The following is a 20,696-nucleotide window of genomic DNA, read 5'->3' as shown; positions in this document are numbered from 1 at the left end:
AATTGGATACCTGGGGAAGTGGGGAGGGTAAGCAAGGCAGAAGAAAAATTCCAAAGTCCCAGCATGTTTCCCTTAGCGGTCTGAAACTTAATCTGCACTTTGCTCTGTCCACTGAGGGAATGAGTAGAAGGGTAAACAGCGGGTAGATGCCTGGATTTAATGTCGGGGAGGCAAGCAGTCCTACTCCCCCCAAGGTACTAGTGCTGATTTACCATCACCACAACCATATAACAGGAAATTAAAAAAAAATCAATTATAGCAATAGAGAACAAAGGTAACAAAAGGAAGTCATATGGAACTAAGGATCATTTATTGCCAAATAAGGTTATAAATTCAGAGTTTTAAAAAGAGAAGAATCTAAGAATGGCATAGATTACAAAAAAAGGTATTTGACAGCATCCCACATTCATGGATAAAGGAGTGCCTACGGATGTATAAGATACACCTTATGTTGATCATTTACATTACAGTGATCATGAAACAGTGGCAGACCACTTTGCAGTTGAGCCATGACCAGGGCAAAGTATTATCACAGGGGTAATAATTCAAGGGGGGATATTCCAGGGTTATTCTTTGTCACTGCTGCTGCTGCTTTGACTTGCCCTTAACACATTAAGCTGCTTACTTAACAGACAAGGCCATGGTTACAATCTGGCTCCCAGAAACCAGCCTTTATCTACTTTTTGTGGATGACTTAAAACTTTATAGTTCATCAGATGAGGAGTTAAAAGCACAACTACAAATGATTAAAACTTTTGCAAATGATATAAAATTAATATTTGGTCTTGATAAATGTGCAATAGCAACATTTAAGAAAGGAAAACTACAGCACCAAAAAATATCTTCTTGGGACAGGAATGTTTTACAAAGGAACTTGAGCAGGTGGGAGTGTTTAAATATATGGGAATAAAGGAATGATCAGCAGTAAAACATATACAAATGAAAATAAACCTCAGTAAGGAATACTTCAGATGACTAAAACTAATATCGAAAGCTGCTTTGGCAACTAGGAATAATGTCCAAGCTATAAATTAGTTTGCTTTTCCTATTCTAACTCAGGTTTTGGGGAGATTGACTAGTCCTGAAAATTATTTGTTAAGTTGGACACGAAAACAGGAAAAATGCTTTATGGTTATCATTTATACCACGATTATATATTCATCGCTTTTTTGAACTTGATTAGATGTATAGATGTGCTATCAATGGACATATCTGCTGACCTCATCAGATCCAAACATAGTGAAAGTTTTAAAACATGAGAAGAAGTCTAAGATGACATCTTTGCTTGGTTTAGCAGAAGCATTTCAGTATCAGGCAGGAATGGATATCAAACCAGTAGTAGACAAATGTCAGACAACATCTAAATGTGTCAAAAAATGAAAGAATACAATGAATGAGATTCAATGAGAAGAAATAAAATGGAGAATCCAAATATATAGTGGCAAGTATATAGATGTCATGGAATAAGCTTGTAATGACCAAGATTTGATGCAGGAATGGCTAATGAGAGGTGAATTAAAACTAAAAGTTGAAAGGCTAATAATGGTAGCCCAGGGTAATGGACTTTATACACATTAGTTTACGAAGTCCATTAAAAAGTGGGCGAAACAGACAAATGCAAAATATCCTTCCATATCACTGATGCAGTATTCCTTATGTGAGAGATCTCCTGCCAAGGATAGCCCATCATCCAGCCAGTATACCAAAGCCTTTAGAATTTATAGGCATCATACATCACAAGTATGCTCCCCGTGCAAGGCATAGGGCATAAAAGTGACATATGGACATGCACACCACAGAGCTTCTTTGCCACTAGTCTGAACGCCATCATTGAATGTCTGTCTTAATGCTTGTTACTGTGCCATTTTCAGATAAGAGCTCTGTTGGGATTTTTTCTTATCTTCTGTTTTAGTGTTGCTGTTATGGGTTTACATGTCAAGCAGAAAGGGAAAACGTTACTGTGAGAGCCAGATTCCCCATAAAGAACATGACAAAGATTGTGTCTTCTCTTTGGGCACGTCTCACAACCATATGCAGTGTTCTGTTTTCCAAGTGTTTGTCCCAAAGACCATATGTAGTAGTCTCTCCTCCTTGTCTGTTAACCTAAAAAAACAATGTCTAAAGGTGTTGGTGCAAGGTGCTATGGTAGAGACTTCCCATCCGAGGGTCATCTGGCGGCCAAGAAAAAGTCAAAAAACTTAGTTCTGATTTGGCTGCTCTCCAGCCTCCCTCAGACGCCTCTCTTGAGGCTGGTGAAAGCCCGGAAGATCATTCAGTTGTTGTGTTGGATTCCTCTGCCAAGAACCTGTTGGAGGCATGCATGGATCCAGATTCTCACAATTCCTTGGATGCTTTTCAAACATATACTACAGACATCGAGGGGAGAACCTCAGCTGATTTTATCTGAGGGACTGAGAGGGATTCCACAGATTCTAGTTCAGGAGGAGATTCCTACTACCATGGTAGAGAGTCGGCAGGGGTCCAACCCTCCTAGGGTTTTTCATGTGGATGTCCCACATAAGAAGAAACAAAAAAAAAAGTATATTTTCCCTGCTGTTAAAGATCCCTAGTGTAAATGGCAGGATTTTATGCTTTAATGGCTTTAAAGCCTTTCAAGGAGTCTCTGTGCCTGCCCCTCCTTGGTCCTTTACTCCTCTTAAGAGGCCCCATAAGCAAGAGTCTTCTGATGAGGATTTGGATTCTGGGGAAGAGTCCTTGGCATACTCTTCTCAGATCCCTTCTCTTTTGGATTATGGGTCCGAGGAAGAGGATTATCAGTTCAGATTCTCCTTTAGAAGAGCTCTCCTTTGGGGACACTATTTTACATATAATGAAATTTTTTCAAGTGGGACTATTCTCAGGTTTCTGATATTCAAAAGAGGTATTGTGAACTCCTCCAGATGGAGTCTCCAAAACCCTCTACTGTTCCTCCAGTTCTGGCTGCCCTCCTAGATACCTAGATTTCTTTTCATCAGCCTCTGTTGCCCCTGATTCTCAACCCAAGAAACTTGACAGATTTTATAAGGTGCCTGATGATTGTAAATTTCTGTATGACTGTCCTTCTGCTGATCCTCCTGTGGTGTCTTGTTTCTTCTGACAAACCCTCTAAGCTATTGCCTTCTACTATGCCACTTCCTTCAGACCAGGATAGTAGGGGAATGGAACGTCTGGGCAAAAAGTTTTATACTCCTGCCACCCTGACTTTTAGGGCTGTCAATTACCAGACTCATGTGACTAGGTATGTTTTAGTTTTTCTTTCTCAAGCTTCTCAGGTAGTTTCTGACCTTCCTGATTTTGAAGGGAAGGTTTCGGCCTTTCATTTGTCGGATTCTACCTCTTTAGTGACTCACCAATTCATGATGCAGTGGATGCTTCTTCCAGGGCTGCTGCATTTGGTTCTGTTTTGAGGCATTACTCTTGGCTTCATATTCACGCTTTGCCTGATGACATTTAACATAAATTGTTGGATGCTGTTCTTGATGATAAAATCCTTTTTGATTCTGCTGCTGCTGAACTTTTTAAGTCCCTCCAGGACAAGGGCAAGGCCTTGCAGGAGTTGAAACATAATTTGTTTCTCCTATCCGTAAGTTTCAGAGGAATTATCCTTCCAAATCTGCTTTTCCTTGCAGACCACCTTGCCCTCTACCCAAAGGTAAAAAAGGTTATAGGCATTTACTTCCAGCTAGGTCTACTCAGACCCCTAAATCTCAAAAGTCTCCTTTTTAGAACAAACCAGGTTCCATCTGGTAATTTGCTTCCCTTTTCCCTCCACCAGGTTCTTTTGTCCCTTCCAAATTGGTTAAGGGTCACGCGTATTTTTTTCTGTCATCCACCGGGGGTATTTCATGATGTGGAGATCTCTTCCTCCCTTTAAGGGTATCCCACAACCTCACAAAACAGTCACAGAAACCAGCACTAGGGTAAACCTTTGGAATACAAAGCAGCACACAAAATTGTGAGAAATTTAAGTCTAACATTCACTTTTAAAAATTCATTACATCCAGGGAAGCAGGTATGTAAGAAATTAAGTACATTTGTACCAGAAAACTGTCCAATTATAACAGCTTTTAATGAAGTATGTGAGGGTGAGTTGAGACAGTGTTATGATATGGATGATAACAAGAGGTACTATAATTCAACTGTACAAGAAAAAGAAACTTTAAGTCGTTTGGAGAAGAACAGTGATATTACCATAAAACAAGATGACAAGGGAGAGGCAGTTGTTATTCTAGATAAGAATAAATATGATGGCTGTATATTTGAATTTTTAAATGATAACTTTTATTAAAATTGACATGCTGGATATATCTAGAATGGTAAGCAGTGTAAATATGGTAATTTATGACATCCAGCTCAGTGGTGACATAGATATTGATTTGTTTCACTTTTTTTTTTTACTGTCATGTCCAAAAATACCTGTAATATACAGTCTTCCGAAAATCCATAAGGATTTGAAAAATCCCCCAATGAGACCTATAGTATCTGGAAGAGGGTGGATAACACAACCCATCTCACATTATTTACAGACTGCACTGAGTTGTTACTTAAGTAGAATAGAAAGTTATATAAAAGACACTGCAGATTTTCTAACACAGTTAATTATATGGGTTGATAAGAGTACAGTGAGCAAATTTTTGTTCGTTACGTTAGACATTAAATCGCTGTTTATGATCAGCCCTACCGATATTGAAATAGAAGCAGTAAGATACTTTTTGGGACATAACAGTGCATTATCTAACAGCAGAATATGTAATGTATGTGATTTACTAGATTTGGTGTTGAAAAATAATGTATTTCTGTTTTATGATCAGATCTACCACCAAAAAATAGTTGTTGCCATGGGTACACCAGTGACAAACACTTATGCAAACATTGTTGTATCACAATGGGAGAATATATATATATATATATATATATATATATATATATATATATATATATATATATTTATAAAGGTGAATACAAAGATAGTATACTGTTTTACATGCATTTTGTTGATGACGTGTTTTTGCTTTGGAATGGTAATATTGAAGACCTTAGGCTCTTCATTCAGTATGTGACTTGCACACTACTTATCTAAAATTTAGCATGGAGTATTCTGATAGTTACATCACATATTTAGATGTTACGTTAAGAGAGACAGGGGGACCAGATCAACACCATGGTACATAAAAAGGAGGTGCAAGCAAATAGTTATTCACAAAGAGCAAGTATGCATGCCCCTCATACATTTAGAAGTGTAGTAAAAAGCCAACTTTTGAGAACTAGCCATCTGAATACACAAGATGAAATATTTCTTGATCAATCTAAGGAGATGATTACTGAATTTGAGAAACGGATACAGCACTTCTATGTTACAACAAGTACAGAGTGAAGTGCAAACTATGAGAGAAAATGTTGCTAAATCATACTTTTATGCTTAAAATGATGGTAATATGGACAGTCATAGTAATGAAGGACTTGAGATTGTAAGATATCTTACTACCTAGAATAGGAAATCATATGCAGTTAAAAATGTAATAGAAAAAAACTGGAATATTTTAACATCAATGCCAGAGATAAAGAAAATTGTTGGTGAAAAAACATATTTTGCATATAAAAATTGTTATAATTTAAAATCACGTTTATGCTATAAGGATGTTAAATGCAATCATGGACCGTGTAAATATACTAAAATTGGCATGTACCCATGTTATACTTGTGTATGCTGTACAGATATTGAGACTAATATTACATTTATACGTACCAAAATAGGAAGGGAATATGTGTTTGGTATCGATGCTACATGTAATACAAGTGACATCATGTATTTAGCAAACTGTGTAGCCTGCACAACATTTTAAATAGGAAAATTCAGCAGGAAACTGAAGGAAAGAATCACAGAACACAAGTCAGAAATTAAGAAGAATGTGGCCACAAATGCATTGGCTAAGCATATAGCAGAAAGCGGTATAGAACACAAATTTAGGTTCAGAGTAATAGAAATTATGTATAAAAATATAAGAGGTGGAGATCTGAATAATGATCTAGAACTTCGGGAATATGACTGGATTACACTGTTAGATGCAGACCACAGACCAGGCTTAAATGTAGCTACTAGTATTAAACCTGTTCTCAAGAGGAAATAAATGAATGTGCTATAACCATTGAGCTGACTATACATTTAAGTCTTTAATTGAAGTTTACAAGTGAAGCATTCTGATAGGACTGTGTTTTATTGGAGTGCTTTAAAAGTGCTGTAATTTTAATTGTTCTACACATTGAGGAAGGGATTTTTTTCCTGAAAGCTTTGTGTTTTTGTGAGAAATAAGTTGTGCTGCTGCTGCATTTTACTCAACATGTCCATTTCTGGAATTTATCTTTTGTATCCCACAACCTCCTCAAGAACAGCTTCCTTTCTTTCCAGAGGTGTTTCAGGTTCTTCTGACCCACACACCGTTCAAGTTGTCCCCCTGTACAGGAAGGGAAAAGGTTTTTATTCCAGGATATTTCTGGTCCACATGAAGGGAAGGCATCTGGAGGCCAATTCTGGATCTTTCTCAGCTCAACACCTTTCTAAAGGTCCCCTCTTTTCAGATATTGTCCCTTCAAACCTTGTTCCCTCTTCTTCTTCCCCAGGCATTTCTGGTATCTCTAGAGCTCAAGGATACCTACATTCATATCCCCATCTATTCCCTTTTAGGAAGTGTTTGCATTTTTCTGTTTCTTCTTTGCATTTTTAGTTCTCTGCTTCTCCTTTGACCTCTCTATTGCCCCAAGGTTATTCACAAAATGCCTTGCTCCTGTCATTGCTTTTTGCAGGATGAGACGGGTTCAGATCTTTCCTTATTTAGACGACCTGCTCATTCAGACTTCATCCCACATGGTTCTGCTTCAGGACCTCCATTTTACTGTTTCCCTATTGCAAAGACTGAAGTTCACCATAAACTTTCAAAAACCAGTCCTGGTTCCTTCTCAGGGATCCAGACCATTTCCATGATAGCATCCCTGCCTTCCCCCTAGGCTCTGTCTTTCTGATTGCTTTTTTTCAATCTCTTCTTCCTCTGCTCTTCTTGTGGCTTCAGTCACAGCCAGGGTTCTCAGGTTTATGACTTCCACCATTCCTATGCTACCTCTGGCCAGGCTCCATATGAGAAAACTTCAGTGGTACCTCAAGTCAGTGTGGCTTCAACAGTCATCAATGGATTTCCTAATTCCCTTCCTTCCCTGTCTCAAGCTCGAGTTTTGGTGATGGATTAATCAATTTTGTGTCAACCTAGGGCTTCCATTCCAGCCTCCAGTCCCTTCTCAAGAGCAGTTTTCGGATGCCTCTGACAGGGGATCAGGAGCTTCCTTCGGTTCTCTCAAAGTCCAGGGTCTCTGTCCTCCTCATCAGAGGTCAGATCACATCAACATCAAGGAGATGAGAGCTTTCCTTTTAGCGCTTCAGACTTTTCATTCCCTCTTTTTTCCTCAGACCTCCCAAAGTTTTTGCAGACAATACCACAGTGATGTTGTATATAAACAAGCAAGGGGGAGACCCAGTCTTTGCAGGCTTGCCCTTCAAGTCTGAGATCTAGTGACTCTTCAGGCTGTCTGCATTCCTTCAGTGCAAAATGTAGTGACAGACTCTTTGAACAAGTCCGGTACACAGACTTATGAATAGATGCGTCATAGAGATGTGTTTCTGGACATTGTCCTTCAGTGGGATATTCTTCAGGTAGATGTTTTTGCTTCTATTCCGAACAGACAGCTTCCTCTCTCCTGTCCTAGAAAGCCAAGTCCCTTGACCTGGAAGGTAGATGCCCTGTCTTTTCCTTGGAAGGAGATATTTCTCTATGCCTTCCCTATCCTTCCGCTGATTGCATGGTACCTGCACAAGATCAGGCAAGATTTCCCCAAAATCTTGCTGATGACTCCCTTTTGGCCCAGACAGCATTGGTTCCCTCTTCTTTTTCACCTGACCAGGGGCAATCATCACAAGTTACCTCACCAGGTGGCCTGTCTCAAACAAAACAAAGGGTCTCTTATCCATTTTCATTTGTCCACTCTTCAAGTGACACTGTGGGTGAAAGGGTTTTGATCCCTTTTAGGCTTCTTGTTTCTGAGGACGTGCTTCAGGTCCTGTGGGAGGCCAGGAAACCCACAACCAGGAAATCATATTTGTCCAGTTGGAAAAGATTTTCTGTCTGGTGCCTCTCTGTCATGCCCAGGATCCCTATTCAGTGGAGATTCCTCTGGTTCTATCTTATTTGTGTGATTTTCTCCATGCAGGTATGGCATATTCTTTGGTTAAAGCTCACCTTACAGCTATTTCTGCTAGTCTGCCATTGACTCTTCCTCTGGCCTTGAGGTTTGTGGTCAAAACATTTCTTAAAGGCATCCAGCATATCAGGCCTCCCAGGAAGACTGTTCTGCCTTCCTGTGACCGCAGTTTTCTTCTTGAAAATTTGATTTAGGCTCCCTTTGAGCTCACTGCTTCTGCTTCCTTACAACATTGTACTTGGACCACTGTTCTTTTGGTCAGGCTTCAATGGCTGTTTCTCCTTTTTTAGTTTTCCATGGGGATAGGGTATCTCTTCATACTAATCCTTCTTTTATGCCCAAGGTGATCAATGAGTTCTCTTAATCAGTCTATTAATTTCTTTCCTTTTTCTTTCTCTGCAGTCTGCTAATGAGAAGGTTCATCACACCTTGGATTTTCATAGGCAGGTCAGCTATTATTTGGATAAGACTAAGGCTGTTCACAAATATGAGCAACTTTTTGATGTTCTTCATGTTTCACTGTTGCAGTCATCACACCTGGGTTATCTGCCAGCAGGTAGCCCTCAGTTGGCACGAATACTAGAGACTTCATATTTCTGCGTCAGTTGCTGTCGCTTCAGAACTGACGTCAGGTCGTCAGGGGTATAAAAACAGGCAGCCGACGCCATTACACCAGTCTTTCTTGCCGAGGAGCCCAAAGCAAAAGCAGTTTGCACGAGTGCCGGTCGGCCGCTGCCTGAGTTTTCATTCCAAATTGAATCATCGTGAAGTCTTCTAAAGCTAAGTACCCCGTTGGGGATCCTTTTTTCTTGCTCTAACCGATGTCAGAAAAAGTTAACAATTGTCTCGCCTGTGGAAAGTAAATACTACACCGAGATTTCCATTCTTACTGTGTCACCTGTTTAGGCCCAAACTACAACTTACCTTGCTGTTGTTTTTGTGCTTTGTTCAATGCCTGAACTATTCATCGTCGGGCCCTAATTGTAGCTAAATATTTTCGTTCTTGATCTCCGTATTCCGAAATGGCTTTGGTAAGCCATCCATCTACTGATTTTCTGAAAAAACATAAGGATAAAGACAGAGACAGATCACACAGGTCCAAAACTGCCGATGATGCTTCCTTTTAGCTAGTCGCCAGTTCACCGGTACTCAGTGAGGCTCTTTCGCAGCCCCTGATGCCCGCTTCAGTGTATTCATAGGCTGCTACCAAGACTCGTTCAGAGTCTTGTATGCCGCAAGACTCTTCTTTGACTACAGAACCTGTGGATGTCTCTACCTTTGATGGGTCCGGAGCCGCTGTGCAGGCACCGGCTTCAGAAGAAGTTCTTTGCATTACCGATATTCGACACAAACCGGCAACTTCTTTCACGTCTTCAATTCTTTCTAAAACTACCGAGTTTTTAAGGCCAAGAGTAAGAGCTAAGCCTAAATAACAGACGACCCAAACTCAAGCGCCTGCTTCCTTGCCACAATCTCAAATGCTTAAAATGGCAGAAGACCTGATTATGCTGATTAGGCGAAGCGAGCCTTCCCCTGCTAATAGTAAGAGACCTGTCCCCAGCAGCTTTAACTGACCAAGAGTCCGACGACTCTGAGGTTTCTGAATATGAAGACATGCCTTTATCTGCCTATGAGGATTCAGATGCAGAGGAATCCATTCCTTCTGCTTCCTCTCCAGAGGATCTTTCTTTTGGTGAAACCATGCATACTTTGAGAGAGCATTTCCACTGGGAATGCCAGGATTATCCTCAGTCCAAAAAGTGACTCAGGGAATTTTTAATTTACTACAGCACAGACCCTTAGCTATCCCTCCTGTTCTGGATTATGTCTTTATGGAATCCAGTCTAACTCCTGATACTTTACCTCCTGCTCCAAGGAAACCAGACAGGTACTATAGAGTCCCTGACTCTGACAAATTTCTTTTCAAAAATGATCTACATTTCCTGACTTGTGCAGAAAATAAAGAATTACAGGAGCTTATGCATTCTGCAAGCCAAGTCAGCAAACATACCCTGCAATGTGGGTTTGATGCCCTAGAAGCATCTTGCAGGGCAGCGGTCACAGGTTCTGTATTTAGAAGGCATGCTTGGCTTAAGGAGCAGACCTTGCCAGACCATGTCAAATCATAATTACTGGATACTTCTTTGAACAAGAACAATCTCTTTGGCATCAAAGCAGAAGAAGTTTTAAAAAAGATGGAAGAAAAGGTTAAGTCTATGCAGACAGTCAAAGATTTTTTGCAAGTGCAGCCTCCAAGATTCAGTAGGCATTGCCCCTCGAAACATTGGTCCTTTCCATCCCCCTCAAGGCCATCTCAATCTAGACCCAGGGGAAACAGACCCCCCATATTACAATCTCAAGGTATACAGAGATTTAAGCAATGGAGTACCTCCACTTCTAAAACAGAGAGTGCTAAGCCACCCTCTTATGGAAAGAATTCACAATGACTTCTCAACTCCACTCCTCACCTCTGCCCAATTGATCGTGCCCCTAGGAGGAAAACTCACCCACCATGCAAAAAAATGGACCTCCATCACCAACGACCGATGAGGCCTCAACATAGTATCCCAGGGTTGCAAGTTTTATTTCCACACGCTGCCAACCCCAAAAGGGTTCCCAGACCTTCCTCCAAACCAGTGGGCAGAGGCACAAAACCAAGTTCAATCCCTGCTCTCCATAAGGGCAATTCAGCCTGTTCCTGCAGAACAGATAGGCCAAAGTTTTTATTCCAGACTTTTCCTGGTACCCAGAAAAGAGGGCACATGGTGCCCAATCTTAGATCTATCCATTCTAAACACCTTCCTGGTAGTACCAAAATTCAAAATGCTCACCCTACAGCAGCTTCTCCCTGTGCTGTCCAAAGATGCCTGGTTAGCCACCCTAGACCTAAAGGAAGCCTATCTGCACATCCCTATTAGGGACTTATGCAGGAAATATCTACATTTCAGGGCAAGATCTATGCATTATCAGTTCTCTGCACTTCCCTTTGGCATATCCACTGCTCAGAGAGTCTTCACAAAATGTCTGGCTCCAGCCATTTCATATTGCAGACAGAGAAAGATTCAAATATACCCTTACTTGCACGATTGCCTGATTCAGGCAGGCAGTCAGGAAAAGCCGTTGCAGCACCTGACATTTGTAAAGGACCTTCTAACCTCCCTGGGGTACACTATCAATGAAAAGAAATGAAAACTAGTCCCCAGTCAAAAGATTGTATTCCTGGGAGCAAACTTGGATACAGCATCCCAGATGGCATTCCTTACTACAGAAAAACAAGCCTATCTGACAGGCTGCTTCACTCAAATGGCCACCAGAACCCAGCTATCTGCAAGGAAAATCCTGCAGGCTCTAGGGTTCATGGCCTCCTGCATTCTGCTAATTACATATGCCAGACTGCATATGAAGTAACTTCAGTGGTACTTAAAAAGTCTTTGGTGTCAACATTCTCAGGACCTGGAAACTATCAGGGTCTCTATTAGAACCGCGAAAGACCTGATGTTAAGTTGTCAATCTCGCCTTCATTCTTGCTGGATGGGTTCGAAGCCGAACCTCGGCTCCGACTCGGCCAATACTAAAGCTTGAGAGCTAATTCCACCGACTCGAGGCTCCCCTATATCCCACAATGCTAGGCGGTAACTACTCAGATCTCGTTTGCCGCTTAGCTGACGAGGTACTTCTTCTACCGGCTCTGGCAGGTTAGTAAGTTTTCTAATTAGAAACTTCTATTTCAACCCCTAATTTTTTTCCTTTTACCATAGTTTTATTTGTAGTTCTTCAGTAGTTTAAATTGGGACCACCTCTAGTGTCTAAAATCCCTTTTTATTCCCTTCTTAACTTTTAGGCCTTTGGCCCTCTTCCTCTCCTTCCCCTAGTCCTTCAGTGTGACTGAATTTTTTGCTTAAGGGTGTGTTTGTGTGTTGTGCTTGTGTTTCACACTAAGTTACGATGTCTAAAGACTCCAAGGTCTCAGGCTTCAAGAAGTGTGATTCGTGCTGTCAGAAAATGTCTCTTGACAGACGGTCACACTTCTTGTGTATATTGCCTGGGACCTTTGCACCTGCAGGACTCATGTGCTGTATGTCATGCATTCAGTCCTAGAGTCCTGCAGGAACGCAAAAATAAATTGATTTTGCGTGGCTTGTTAAAGCCTGAAGGCCCCCCCAACTCGGTCTGTGTCGGGGAAGCCTTCTAAGACTTCCAGACCGTCCGCTCCAGTTTCTGAGCCATCCCCTGGAAGCATTAGATTGGCTTCGACATCGGCTCCGGCTGGAGCCGATGTTTCCAAGTCTCATACTATCGCCTCGGCTCCGGCTGGAGCCGAGGTTGACAAAACTCAGTCGGTTCCGATAGGCTTATCAGAGCCACCTGCTAAGAAGAGGTCTAGGTCCCCTTCCATCGGCTCCATACATTCGGCGCCGGGATCTCCTCTTCTATCAGAACGGAGCCATAGGTCTCACTCCTCTCGGTCCTCCAGGCTGTCCGACCATGATTTACAAAGGGTGGTGAGTAGACTTCTCAAGTCCGAGGCACTGGCCCAAATGCTGCATAGCCCTACTCAACAGTCAGCAGCTATTTCCATCCCTGATTTTATTTCTCCTCCGACTCCATTGTGTTCGGAGCCTGGGCTCATCGGAGCCGTGGCTGTCGGTGCTTCGGAGCCGATACCTTCCCTTTCGGCTCTGTCGTCTGCTCCGATTTCCTCATTGGAGGGATCTCGGCGCCGGGCTTCCCTCGTCGGCTCCGAGGGGGCGAGTGGCATCAGACCCTTGTCCAGCCCCATTCTCCCACTTGGAGCGTCGGCGCTGGTGAGTTCGGCTCCGACATCGGCCTCGGAGCCATCCCTGTCAGTGCCGGGGGGTCCTTGTCTCCTTGGAGCGGGGACCTCCGGCCTTGCATGATAGGGGCACCTTTGAGGTCATGCGGAGCGTGCTAGACCCAGTGTCTACCCCACAGTCGGCTCCGTCAGCTCTTCCCTCTTCAGTGAATGCGGTGATTTCTACCCATCCCCTTGTATCAGACCGCAGAGAGCCAGCTCCTCAGGTTTCCCCATTGGTAATTTCCTCCTCTTCCGAGGCCTCTCCTGATCCGGTAGGAGAACCCCCTCGGAAGAGACAGTGGTCTGTTTCCCCTGGGTCTAGATTGAGACAGTGCAAGAGGAAGCACATTGACTCCCCTGAGTCTATCACCTCTGACACTGACTTGGAGGAATCTGAAGGTTTCCCTCGATCCCCCTCTGAGGATGTCTCCTTTGCTGACATCCTTGAAATCCTGAAACAGAGGGGGAATTGGCCCGCCCTTAACCCTTCAGAGGATGAGTCAGTTTACCTTGAGGCATTTGGCTCTCGCCCTTCCACCTCCTGGGTGTCCCCTCCCTTTGACCCCCTTATGGAAGTGGTGGCAAGGAAGGCTTGGATGGCCCCTGATTCAGTGGAACCTACCCCAAGGAGGCCGTCAAAATTTATTACTGCCCCTAAGGACAAGGACTTTCTATCAAAAGGTGTCTCTGTTGATGCCATGGTGGTGGCTGCAGCCACTAAGAAGGAGTTAGCCGATCCTTCGGTACCTGTCCATCCTCCTAATAAGGAGTCTAGGACCATGGACAGGTACGGTAAGCGGATGTTTTCCTCAGCGACCTTCTCAATGCGGTCGCTGAACTATTTGTGTCACTTCACCCGTCTCCAGAGAGATTTGCTCAAAGATATGGGTGAGGCTATACAGGATCCAACAGCTGAGGGGTTCCAAGACAAAATGAACTCCCAGTTGGCAACCCTGAATTCGATTGTTAACTCCTCCATGCGGCTTATCTCATATGCTGCTGATGGGGCTAGTAGGGCTGCAGGCACAGGTGTAGCTTTACGACGTCATGCCTGCATGCGGCTTTGCAATTTTGTGGACCCTTTCAAGGCGTCCTACACCAATTCCCCCTTTGATGTCTCAACATTGTTTGGTCCTCAGGTGAAGGATACATTGACTAGGTGCGAGGTGGAAGGTAAGACTCTCTCTGCCATGGGAGTCTGTTTTTCTACCCCTTCTAGACCTTATCCAAAAGGTCGGGGGGGGGGTTCCGCAAGCCTCAGGGAGTCTCATCTAACGCACAGGGTCGATTCCCCTCTAGAGGCAGAGGGGGGAATAACAATAGACGCCCTAGAGGCAGAGGAGGTCCATAAAACCAGGGTAGCAGAGAAACTTTCTCTGATAAACCCTTTCAGCATCCCTGAGGAGCTGCCCGGCTGTCCACCTTCGGAGGCAGTCGGGGGGAAGATTATCACTGTACCCAAAAGCCTTGCTTTCCCTCACCCAAGACAAATGGGTACAGTCAATCATATCCGAGGGTTACAAAATTCCCTTTATTCACACCCCTTCCCAACCCAAAGGATCCCTTCCAGACGTTCCACCCAGTCTAAGGGAACAAGCAGCACTAGAAATATCAAAGCTGCTATCAAAAAGAGCTATCCAATCAGTCCCAGCAGACCAGCAAGGATCCGGAATCTACTCCAAATTCTTTTTGGTACCAAAAAAGACAGGGGACTGGAGACCTATACTGGATCTCAGCAAGTTAAACAATTATATCAAAAAAACAAAATTCCAGATGGTCACGCTACAGTCCATTCTACCCTTCTTGGGTCAGGACAATTGGATGTGCTCGATAGACCTTCAGGATGCTTACTACCACATCAAAATGCACAGACGCTCCAGGAGGTTTCTCCGCTTCAGGCTGGGAGCCAGTTACTACCAGTTCAGAGCCCTGCCCTTTGGTCTCACTACAGTATTTACCAAATGCATGGCAGTGGTCGCGGCTCACTTGAGACGTCAAGGATTCTAGGTGTTTCCATATTTAGACGACTGGCTCCTTACTGCCACCACCAGACATCAACTATTTCTAGCCAGAGACTTCACCATTCAAACTTGCCAAGCTCTAGGTATTTCAATAAATTTCGAAAAATCTGCTTTGTCGCCTTGTCAATCTATTACCTTTATAGGCGCCACCTTAGACACACTCAATCTTTCTGCCAGACTTACAGAGCAAAGAGTGTCAGATATCCGCAAACAAGTTTACCTTCTACTACAATGTAACAAGATCAAAGCCAGGGTGGTCTTGAAGGTATTAGGACTCATGGCAGCTACAATCACCCTTGTACCCTTCGCTCGTTTCCACATGAGGATCCTCCAATGGATGCTGTTTGTGGTCCTTCCAACAGCTCCCGATGTCTCACATCATATTAATAACTCAATCATGCAAGAATCACCTGTCTTGGTGGATCACATCACCTCAAGTTCTCCAAGGCAGACCTTATGTTCCCCCCCCCCCCAGTTGCCACGGTGACAATGGACACCTCCCTGATCGGGTGGGGGGGGCATTATCAGGGCAGGACAGTCCAGGGCATGTGGCAACCTTTCGAGTGCCACTTGCACATAAATGTCTTAGAGATGAGAGCAGTGCTTTTAGCGTTGCAAGCCCTTCAGCACTCTCTTCCCACGAGGACTATTGCAATTCAGACGGACAACATGTCCGTAGTGTGGTACATCAACAAACAGGGCGGAACCAGATCCTACCCCTTATGTCGAGAGGCACTCAGACTTTGGCAGTGGGCGATTTCTTCTCAGCGTTTTCTGATAGCAACGCACATTCCCGGGAAGTCCAACGTGATTGCGGACAAGTTGAGCAGGGCCATTCTGATGCCCGACGAGTGGTCTCTGAAGAAATCAGTGTTGGAAGAAGTCTTCCAAAGATGGGGCCAGCCTTGCTGCGATCTTTTTGCTACTCCCCAAAACAGCAAGTGTCGTGACTTCTTCACTCTCTTCCCATTACCAGGCAATCCCACCAGAGACGCTCTAGTCCACGATTTGCCCCGGGGACTTCTGTATGCTTTTCCCCCCTTTCCACTGATATCTCAATTAATTCAGAAAGCTATCGCCTTGAGAGTTACAATGATCCTCATTGCCCCTTACTGGCCTCGACAGATATGGTTTCTGTTACTCCATCATTACCTATTGGAGCAGCCTTGGCATCTGGACCCGGTGCCAGATCTGTTGACCCACCAGTCGGGCCAGCTGCACCATTCTTTTCATTCTCTCAACCTCACAGCATGGTTTCTCCAATTCCTACCCTAGCCAGGCTTCCCTCAATCTCTCATTCGTTCCGGAACATCCTGATAGCCTCTCACAAATCTACCAGGAAGATTTATAATAGTAAATGGAAACGTTTTTCCTTCTGGGCAGCATCAAAGAATATAGACCCCTTCACTGCACCTATCCAGTCTATCCTAGACTTTCTGGCAGAGCTCTTCCATTTAGGCTCTTCCTCTTCTACCATTAGAGTACAACTAGCTGCTATATCTAATTTTCATGTAGGAGTCTCAGACTCCAGTATCATGTCCCATAAGCTCTGCAAAGCCTTTTTAAGAGGTATTTTTCTGCTCAAGCCCCCAATCAAAGATCCCCCACCTCAATGGGATTTGAATTTGGTTCTGGCATCCTTGATCCTCCCCCCCATCGAACCAGCGGCTTCATGCCCTCTTAAGCTGCTCTCATGGAAAACACTTTTTCTAGTAGCCATAACTTCAGCTAGAAGGGTATCTGAACTTCATGCTCTGTGCAGTCATCCTCCTTATTTAGTTTTCCACAAAGATAGGGTGTCCCTCCGGACTAATCCGTCCTTCCTGCCTAAAGTTTCCTCTGAGACAAATCTAAACCAAACAATTGATCTCCCAGTATTTTTCCCTGACTATTCCAACAGGTCGGAACAAAAGTTACATTTTCTAGATGTTCACCGCCAACTTAGGTATTATTTAGACAGAACTAAACAGTTCAGGAAATCTGATCAACTTTTCCTGTCTTATGCGTAAGGGAAATTGGGCCTTCCATTTACTAAGGTGTCCCTCTCAAGATGGCTTACCTCTATAATTACCTTCATTTATGAAATCAGACATCAAAAACTGCCTTCAAGACCTAGAGCTCATTCAGATAGGGCATTAGCTACATCTGTAGCTTTTCAGGACAGGCTGCCTATAGATTCCATTTGTGCAGCAGCCACTTGGGCTTCTCCTCATACCTTCATTTTACATTACAAATTGGATATGGCCTCCAGAAACCGTGCCAGCTTTGGTTCCACTGTTCTCAAGAGTCTGTTCCAATAGGCTGCCCGGAATAAGGTACTAAGGACGCGGTCCCATCCAGCAAGAATGAAGGCGAGATTGACAACTTAACATTAACATTAAGAAGTTATGTACCTACCATAACGTTCCATGTTAGTTGTCTTCTTCTCGCCTTCTTTCTTGCGTCCCACCCTCCTTCCCCCTAGCCTGGACAGACCGATAGGAAATTTTGGGATCTTCCTTGGAGTTTCCTTCCCACATGTTCTACCACCTCTATTCCCCCTTTTATGTTTGTGTGGCTTACATTCAGGTTTATATAAAGGTGGGTTCTTTTTTCTCCATACTATGGAGACCAGAACTGCTTGGTTTAGCTGTCAAACGAGATCTGAGTAGTTACCGCCTAGCATTGTGGGATATAGGGGAGCCTCGAGTCGGTGGAATTAGTTCTCAAGCTTTAGTATTGGCCGTGTTGGAGCCGAGGTTCGGCTCCGAACCCATCCAGCAAGAAAGAAGGCGAGAAGAAGACAACTAACATGGAACGTTATGGTAGGTACATAACTTCTTATTCAGCAAATACATAATGTGAACCGCGAATACACCGAACACCCGAAACCGCGAAATTCAAAATCTGGAACCATCATAGTTGTCCAACCCCACCGCGCACTACATACTACCTACCTAAACAAAATAAATAAACCACATACATACACAAACCAAAACCCTACTTCTAACCCTACACTAAATCTTGCATACATTACTATCTATGCACTTACCTTAACCCGCACCCTAACCCTAAGGTCCATAACTATCGCACACTTTACGGAGCTATACTGCGGAAGGGCCAACAATGACGATTTAACATTTCGAATTTCGTGCTTCAGGACGATCAGTGTTTTCGCAGTTTGACGCATACGTGTCAATGTTTCCATATTCGGGTAAGTGGAATTTTGCGATTTTAATAGGGAACCAACTATCATACCTTGTCTCGGGACAGAGTTTCTTTGGTGGGCAGCAGCATGCAACCACAACAAGGGACTTCCCTTTACACAACCCCATGCCACCCAGACCCTAACCACAGATGCATCAGACTATGCCTGGGGGGGCACATCTGGACAGCAGGTGCATTCAGGGCCACTGGAACCCAAACCAGATTCATCTGCACATCAATCAAAAAGAGAGGCTAGCTGTTCAGCACGCTCTGACAGCTTTCAGATCCCTACTCTCACCAGGGCCCCTTCTAATAAAAACCGACAACACCAAAGTGATGTGGTACATCAACAAGCAGGGGGGAACCCACTCTTACCCTCTCTGCAGGCTAGCCATGACCCTGTGGAACACGGCCTTGGCTATGCATATTCACCTACAAGCTCAATTCCTGCCAGGCAAACAAAACTCTCTGGCAGACAACTTAAGCAGAAATCTCCTAGACCCACACGAGTGGCAATTAGACCTCAACACCTTCAGCCTTCTAACCCAGAAATGGGGTATCCTGATGGTGGACCTATTTGCCTCCCCCTACAATCACCAGCTCAGCAAATTCTGCACAAGGGTACCTCACAGCAAATCCTGGAAAATGGATGCCCTATCCTTCGAGTGAGTAAACCTCTTACAAGAGTACTACTCAAGATAAGATAGGAAGGACTAAGGACAATCCTGATTGCCCCAGACTGGCCATGCCAACACTGGTACCCATTACTGTGCAGTCCGTCACCGGTGCTACCATGGCACCTACCAAAGATCCCAACCCTCCTCACTCAGCAGGAGGGACAGATCTTCCATCCGCAACTGCAAACCCCGAACCTTGCAGCCTGGCTTATTCCTTGAATTCTCCTCCAGTGGCCAGCCTAAGCAAACAGGTGCTGGACATCATTTGTGAAGCCAGAAGACACAGTACAAGGAAATCCTATGCTGATAAGTGGAAAAGGTAGTGTATGGATTCACTCTAAAGGAGTGGACTCAGCACAGCCCTCCTTACCTCTCATCCTGGATTACCTAGCAAACCTACTCCACAGAAGCCTATCCTTCAACCAATTAAGATCCATGCCTCTGCCATATCTACTCATTACAGCACTGAGCCACCTCTCTTCTCTCACCATCTCATCAAACAGTTCCTGAGAAGGGCTAACAACCTAAGGCCACCAAGGAGAGCACCCACCCCTGCTTGGGACCTTAACTTTGTGCTGGAAAAGCTCATGCTACCCCCCTTTGAGCCTGCAGCATCAGCAGAGTTAAAATTCCTCTCTTAGAAAACAGCCTTGCTTCTGGCCCTTACTTCAGCTAGAAGACTGTCTGAGCTACAAGCACTTATGGTTATGGAACCCTTCTTTATTTTTCATGCTGACAGGGTCTCCCTCAGGACTAACCCTACCTTTATGAATAAAGTGGTGTCCAGCGTGGCTCTCAACCAATCCATCCATTTACCCACCTTTTTCCCTAATCCTCAAAATAAGGGAGAAAGCATCCGGCACTCTTTAGACGTGCACATACAGCTCAGATTCTATCTTGATAGGACTAAGCCCTTCAGGAAATCTGACCAGTTACTAGTCAGCTTTGTGCCAGGGACAGAGGACGAGGCCATATCAAAACCATCTCCTAATGGATAGCACACTGTATCCATTTCTGTTACAAACACCATGGGAAACCACCCACTCTGTGGGTCAGAACGCATTCCACTAGGGCAACTTCAACCTCTACAGCATTCCTCAGGGGAGTCCCTACCAGCCGCATTCAGGAAGCTGCTACTTGGAGATCTGTTCACATCTTCACCAAGCATTACCACCTGCCTATCTTTTCCAAATCCAGGGCAGGTCTTGCAACAGCAGTCCTGCAGGGCATACTAGCCAGCCCCAACTCTTCTTGACTGCCTCCACCCATTCTTCAGCTTTGGGAGTCAACCCAAGTGTGATGACTGCAACATTGAAGCACGAAGAACATAGTACAGATGTGTACACTTACCATAAATGTAGATGTTCGAGTGTATTCACTGTTGCAGTCCTGGTTTCCCACCCTCCAGCCCCCTTGTCTCTCTCTCTCTCTCTCTCTCCTTTTCTATTTCTCTTACTCACCCATTACAGGGCTATTGGTATTTACTTTTTACTGGTGGTGTTTTTTCCACCATAGCTTAGGTCCCTATTTGGGGGCTGCTGACATTTGGGGCAAGAAAAACTGATGTAATGACGTTGGCTGCCTGTTTTTATACCCTTGACGACCTGATGTCAGTCCTGAAGCGACAGCAACCGACGTAGAAATACTAAGTCTTTGGTATTCGGGATGACTGAAGGCTACATGCTGGCAGATAACCCAAGTGCGATGACTGCAACAGTGAATACTCTTGAACATCTACATTTATGGTAAGTG

General features: G+C 44.1%; 1 protein-coding gene across 2 annotated transcripts in view; it reads left to right on the top strand.

The window, feature by feature from the left end:
- Window positions 1-20,696, top strand: part of C2CD2 (C2 calcium dependent domain containing 2) — a 1,081,249-nt gene that overhangs the window by 822,424 nt on the left and 238,129 nt on the right. The window lies entirely within an intron of this gene.

This window comes from Protopterus annectens, chromosome 5.part0, assembly GCF_019279795.1.
Source record: "Protopterus annectens isolate FY-2018-M chromosome 5.part0, PAN1.0, whole genome shotgun sequence".
NCBI classification, from domain to species: domain Eukaryota; kingdom Metazoa; phylum Chordata; order Ceratodontiformes; family Protopteridae; genus Protopterus; species Protopterus annectens.
The sequence above is the reverse complement of the archived record's forward strand: the minus strand, read 5'-3'. Positions and strand labels throughout refer to the sequence as shown.